Below are 6,515 nucleotides of genomic sequence, written 5' to 3' on the forward strand. Positions count from 1 at the left end.
AACGGCTGTGTTATATAATCGTTGTAAAATTTTCTACATAATTAATAAATATAATCCTGTTGTTATAATTTTTCCCATTTTTTAACCTGTATTTTTGTGAACCGTATCACAGCAGAACAAACAACTCACATTTGTGATAAAGTTATCTTTATAATAATAATTGTATCATAATAATAATGATAAAAATTAGATTAAGAACAAAAAATTGTATATAACTTCAAAACTAAAATGTCACAAAACAACTTATACAATTTACTCATTACATAACATAATTGTATCTTGGTGTTTTGGTTTCTTGTCTCTTTGTATCTTGTCTCTCGGTGTCTTGACTATAAAGACCTATGATTTCAAGTAATCATACTTGTTAGTAAAAATGCTTACAAATTATAACATACAATTAATATATTATGAGTAAAGAATAAAGTACTTACTTGTTAATTTTCCCATATGCCTTCTTCATGAACGACTCGAATAGCATGCACACCATCTCCATCAACTTCATCAATGAGGTAGGAACTTGTGTTGTATAAGAAGGAGTGGACGAAATATCAAGACTTTTGTCACTAAGGGGAATGTGTTTTCCTTGGAGAACAACTGACCATTTCCCCGATATGTCAGAAGAGTCTGTCACATTGAAAACTTGTTTTGCTTGAGAAGCCATGCTGAATGGTTCGGGTCATAAAATATGTCTTGCCAAGGTCAGCCGGAGTGAATCCTAAGTCATAAAAGTGTACACCACTATTATCATTGGAAACCCACTTGCATTTAAATAAAGACACTTTGAAAATGACATAATTAATCTTCCAAATCTCCTTAATGACACTATAGAACGTGGTAGTTTCCAATACAAGATTCTTATCTTTCGAACTAGAGAAATACATCGATCCGACTTCAACAATAACCCCACTATTTTATATTGTACTACAATCTTCTTTTGATTTTGTATAAAAAGTATAATGAACAATGTCGTATGCAGTCCAAGTTATGAAAATAAATTTTAGCGTGTACGACAACCATTTAACTATCTCGGATGCACTACGATAACCAGATACCCTTTTATTAAACAAATCTATGAATCTCTTGTTATGTTGTATCAATAATAACTTGTCACTCATTCGGGGATATTTTTTCTTCAAAAGTCCTTTGTGAGTATCTATGTAAGGTTCAACTCCATCAATATTATTCAATATGTAGAAATGTGCTTGAATAACTACATCCCAAGCCATTACTTAACATTTAGACCTTGAATACCTCTTCCGTCTGTGTCAGCATGACGAGACTTTGGAATTCCTATAGAATCTTCTTCCAAAAAATAATTTGTACAAAACGCAACAGCTTCTCCTGTGATGTACCTTTCAACAATCGAAGTTTCCGATCGATAATAATTCATCGTATATCCTTTAAGGATCTTCATATATATATATATATATATATATATATATATATATATATATATATATATGTATGTATATATATATATATCTTTATTGGATACATCCACCTTAAATAAATTGGACCATAAAATATGAATTATCTGACTAGATGAACAAGTAAGTGAACCATAATGTCAAAAAATGATGGAATAAAATACATCTCCAATTGACATAAGATTATGGTAACCTCATCTTCTAATTCATCTAATTTTTTTAAATCAAGAACTTTATTTCATATGACATTGGAGAATAAGCATAATATGGATGTAGTTACTCTCGCATTTTTTTGGTTGGATCTTACTGATAGCCGTACTGGTAGAAGTTATTGCATCAATACAAAACAATCAAGAGATTTTAACCTTGGAGAACTTTTATTCCATGCAAACACTCGCAAAAAAGTTTCTTTCCCTTTTTAGATAGAGTGTGATATGCTAGAGGCAGATAATATTGTTTTCCTCTCTCTATTGGAACCAACTGTTTTCGTATATCCATCGCCTCCATATCAAGACGGGAAGTCTTACTATCTTTAGTCTTTCCTGAAATGTTTAGAAGTGTTCCAATCAAACTATCTTACTATTTTCTCCACGTGTATCACATCAAGACAATGTCTAACATCAAGACTTGACCAATATGTAGAGCTGTCAAACAAGCCCTATAATTAAAAGCCCTAACTATTTGGCCCCATTAAAGCCCTATTATATTGAGCCCCCACTTATTGAGATTTATATTGGGCCCTAAAATTTTAGGCCCTTTGCATAATACATCTTTTTTTGGCCCCATTGAAGGGGCCTTATTTATTTCAAAAACTCATAGAAACTTCATTTCCTCATAAAATAAGCTAAGAATATATATATTTTGACACACCCTCCTTCACAACTCAACTTTTTAAATTATATTATCACAAAAAATTATTTTTGATGCTTCAAAATCTTTACCTACAAAATAAACATAAAAAATTATGCTGTGTATTGTGATTTAGTTCATTTGATTTAAATAGTGAGAATTTAAGAAGTTACATTACGCTAAAGAAGTAGAAGAAATGGGTAATGGAAGAAGTTGGATTAGTGGATTAAAGTAGTGGGTAATGCCAACTAATTAATTAATTATATAAAATGAAGTAGTGAGATTAGTGAGGTGAAATTTTTAAACACGTATCCTATATTTTTTTAATTAATTAGTTTTAAATAATTGAAAATGGGAGTTATCATTTTTTAATGCTAATAAAACCACAGCATGATACATAGACATAAATCCAAATCCAAATCAGTTCAAACAACACAACAATGTTAGCATTTAACACCTACTGCCAACCTTGCTTACCAAGTTATTAAATTAGAGAATATTGAATACTAACAGTACCTTCAAGCATATGTATCATGGGCTAGAATTTTTTAACAGAATTTTTAATTTATTTTTTGTTAATTTAAAAAAAAAAACTAATTTAACAAGTAGTTTGTTTTTTGAAAATTTTAAACATAATTTTAAAATTTTTTATTTAAAAGTTATTTAGTTTTTTGATATTTTCATTTTATTCTATTTTTTAAAATTAAGTTTTTTATTTTATTTGGGGCCTTATAGCCCTTTTTCAAGTTTTGGGGCCTTCTAACATTGGGCCCTATGTATTTGAGGGCTTACTTTTTTAAAATTATTTTAGGCCCCTTTATTATAGGGGCTAGGGCCTAAATTTATTGGCCCCTTAAATTGACACCTCTACCAATATGTAAGATCAAAGAACACAAACCTCTTTTTCCACATATTTTTCTCAAATGGCCATTTTTATTTTTCTCTCTTTCCAAAGACAACGTTAATGTGTTCTTGTAGTTGATAAACTTCATCCCCGGTTAAAGGTTTAGGAGCCATATCAAACTCTTGCTCTCCATTAAAAGCCTTATGCAATCTTCGATAAGGATGATCGGGTTTTAGAAATTTTCAATGCCTACGGTAAACGGTCTTTTTTCCAAAATCAAGTTGTTGATAAAAAGTATTAGATTTACATATAGGACACAATTTATATCCTTTGACACTATATCCATCCAAATTACCATAAGCATATGTATCGAGTTATTACCAAATTTTGAGTTGGTATCACTTTCATATGTGTTGAGTTGTATAGTTGAGTTGCGTTACATAATTGAGTTGTATGCATAATATCTTGGTTGTGTGTGATTGTTGAGTTAAGTGTGAGAATGTATTGTGTAATATTGTAAGTGATTATCTGTGAAATGTGTATGTGTTAAAATCTTACCTTGCAGTATGTACCATTTAATTTATTAATGTGATTTCTCATTCATTTAATTTGAATGTTGCCTATACATGGGGAGTCGTGCAGATATTCAAGAGTAGCATTGGCTGAAGTAAGTGGAAGATAGATTTTGAAATGACTTCCATTAGTTTCTCATTTTTTAGTAGGTTCTTGCTCTGATCATGTAACATAGGGCTAGGAACATTCAGTTTCATTAGATTGGCTTTGATTTGTTGAAGCTTACTAATTATATTTTTTGTAGATCTCAAAGTGTTAGGAGTTGGATAATACAACTCCTTTTGTTTTTGTGATGAAATTTGAAGTTTATAAGACTAAATGCTATGAGTGCTATATCGGTTTTTTTTTCTTATTGCTTTAATCATGATTTCGCTGCGATGATACCAGATGAGTTGGATGTCAAGTAAAAATCCAAAGTACATATAAGATGAATTGATGTCGTGTCAACGTCCTAAGTGAAAATGTATGTGTAGCAACCTGCCTAAAATTTTAACTTAGAGAGTCGCCACCTATTCTGAAGGGCGAATAGGAAACCCTACGCAGTATAGAGATCAGGGTAAGATACTATATTCAGGTCGAGGGAAGGTGTTAGGCACCCTCAACCCTTTCCTAAAGGCTAACATTTCAAAGATGAAGGTTTGTGGCAAAATATAAAGAAAAGTGACAAACAGAATAGGGTTAATAATTTTAATCATTGACATGATTAGGGTTTGAAGGAAGGGGACTCGCCTTGTTGCCAAGTGCCTACGTATCTCCTTATGGAGAATCAGAGTCAACGTAGTTCGGGGGACGGGTTGTACGCCCTAGAATTGAATTGAATGTATTTGAATTTGTTTAGAAGTTGTTTTGAAATGCGAATGTTCGAAGGTATTTTGAGTTACCTTACCGTAGTTGTGAACATCGCAGAATTGAAGAGATGAATTGCTGTAGTAACGTGGTTTAGTGTGTTTTAGATGTTTCGGGCGTACAACCCTGATTTGGCACAATTAACCGTAATGATCAATAGGTTTGATCACCATAGTTAAAAGATTGGGGTTTTGCACCATTACCAATTCAAATCGATTGATTCGATTATCATTAATAATGAATTAACGTGTTTTATTATTTTATGAATTTGTATTTTTATACCGTTACTTCTCATAACCGATTAATACGATTACAAATAATAACAAATTGATGAGGTATGCTAATCATCATAACCAATAAGATGGTTAAAACCATTTAGCAAAATAAATTTATTTGAATTTTAATTTATAGGATTTGATTAATTAAATTAATCGATTATTAACCATTGCGACCAATAGGTTTAGTCGGAACGAATAATAAATTAAATCCTAATATCTTTGATACCTTGGGCAAATGGGATCGGGCAAACCCTAATGCATATAACATTTCTAGGGTTTTTATTGTCATTTTTAACCATTTAAATTAATTAAAACTAATTAAATCAATTAAGTCGAATAATCGACATAATCGAATAATGGGAAAAATATTATATTCCTAACCCTAATCCTAATTTGATATTCTAATTCTAATTGAAATAATTTAATTAAGTTAAACAATATATAATTATCATTTAAACTTAAATAATTAGATAAATAAATTAAAACATATAGAAAGAACCTGGCCTGGATTATGTGTGGGCAAGCTGGGAGCCTATAGTATATGCCTTCGTTCTGGTGCGTCGGATCTAAGATGATGGTGATCCAGTGGCCAAGTGATGGGGGTGCATGATGATCCTTCTTGAAGCAATGCGCACGCGATCCACGTGAGAAAGAATACCAAAATTTTAAATTGTGGCTGCAGGGGTTCGAACCCCCATCTCTGAGATTACCACCAAAACTCCTTGCCATTCCTGCTTCACGCCTTATGTGTTAACCTATGCAAACCATATGTAGATAAATAAACAAGTACGAATTTCCAAATTAAAAAAAAATAAGCGCTGGCTTCTTCCTCTTCGCGATTCTTTTGGGGAAAAAAATTGCAGACCCTTTGCCAACGGTTTAGGAAGCTAACCATAGACCTGCCATGTCCAATCTCCATCTACAAGCAAAATAAATTCCAAATAAAAACAGTAATCGACCAGAAATCGTCCTCCGAATCCAATGGGACTATCAGTTTGGACCAATTTTGCCTCTATCTATGGAGCCCCAAATCATGAACCAGAAAACCTAGCCATGGTGAATATCTGTACCTGCATTAAAACTTCAATCAAATGTCACAGAGAGATTGTAAACATAATTATAAACACAAATACGAATTCAAACTCGATTTATGATGCCTTCATGATGGAATTCGAATCGAAAACTTAAAATCACAAAACGTGAATGTCCGGGTACATATGAGTGTGTTGCGATCGATGCCGATAATTCAATTTCGCTCAGTAATCGTTAAGGAAGCGATTGGAAGTATTTATTTGACCCGAATTTGGAAAACGAACTAATTTTTCTTGAGTTTACACGAACTCAGTTTTGTTCTGCAGCGGCCAATCCCCCCTTCTTGTCAAAGAAATATTTTGTTTTATATTGGTTCTTTAGGTTTTTTCTTAATGGGCTTATATTCTAATTACTCTTTTTTTTTAGCCCAAATAAATTACTATCCTATTAATCAATGGTATATTATAACAATAATAGTTAAAAATAATTATAATAATCTTAATAATAATATTACTAAAACCACTATTAAATAATAGTTGGTTATAATAATAAAATGATTAAACTAATTATAAATAATAAACCATATGAATAATTCGTGAGAAAGGACTAAAAAATCTCAAGAAGACGGAATAGATGAGCTAGATGACTGAGCTCAAGCATTTTCTG

General features: G+C 31.6%; 1 long non-coding RNA gene across 1 annotated transcript; it reads right to left on the minus strand.

Moving 5' to 3' along the window:
• Window positions 1-210: 210 nt before the first annotated feature.
• Window positions 211-6,232, minus strand: LOC131601313 (uncharacterized). The gene is made up of 3 exons (XR_009283616.1): window positions 5,317-6,232; window positions 432-715; window positions 211-339 (listed from the first exon to the last, which is right to left on the minus strand). It is a non-coding gene; the product is annotated as an uncharacterized LOC131601313 (long non-coding RNA).
• Window positions 6,233-6,515: the final 283 nt, after the last annotated feature.

Source organism: Vicia villosa, linkage group LG5, assembly GCF_029867415.1.
Source record: "Vicia villosa cultivar HV-30 ecotype Madison, WI linkage group LG5, Vvil1.0, whole genome shotgun sequence".
In the NCBI taxonomy this organism is placed as follows: domain Eukaryota; kingdom Viridiplantae; phylum Streptophyta; class Magnoliopsida; order Fabales; family Fabaceae; genus Vicia; species Vicia villosa.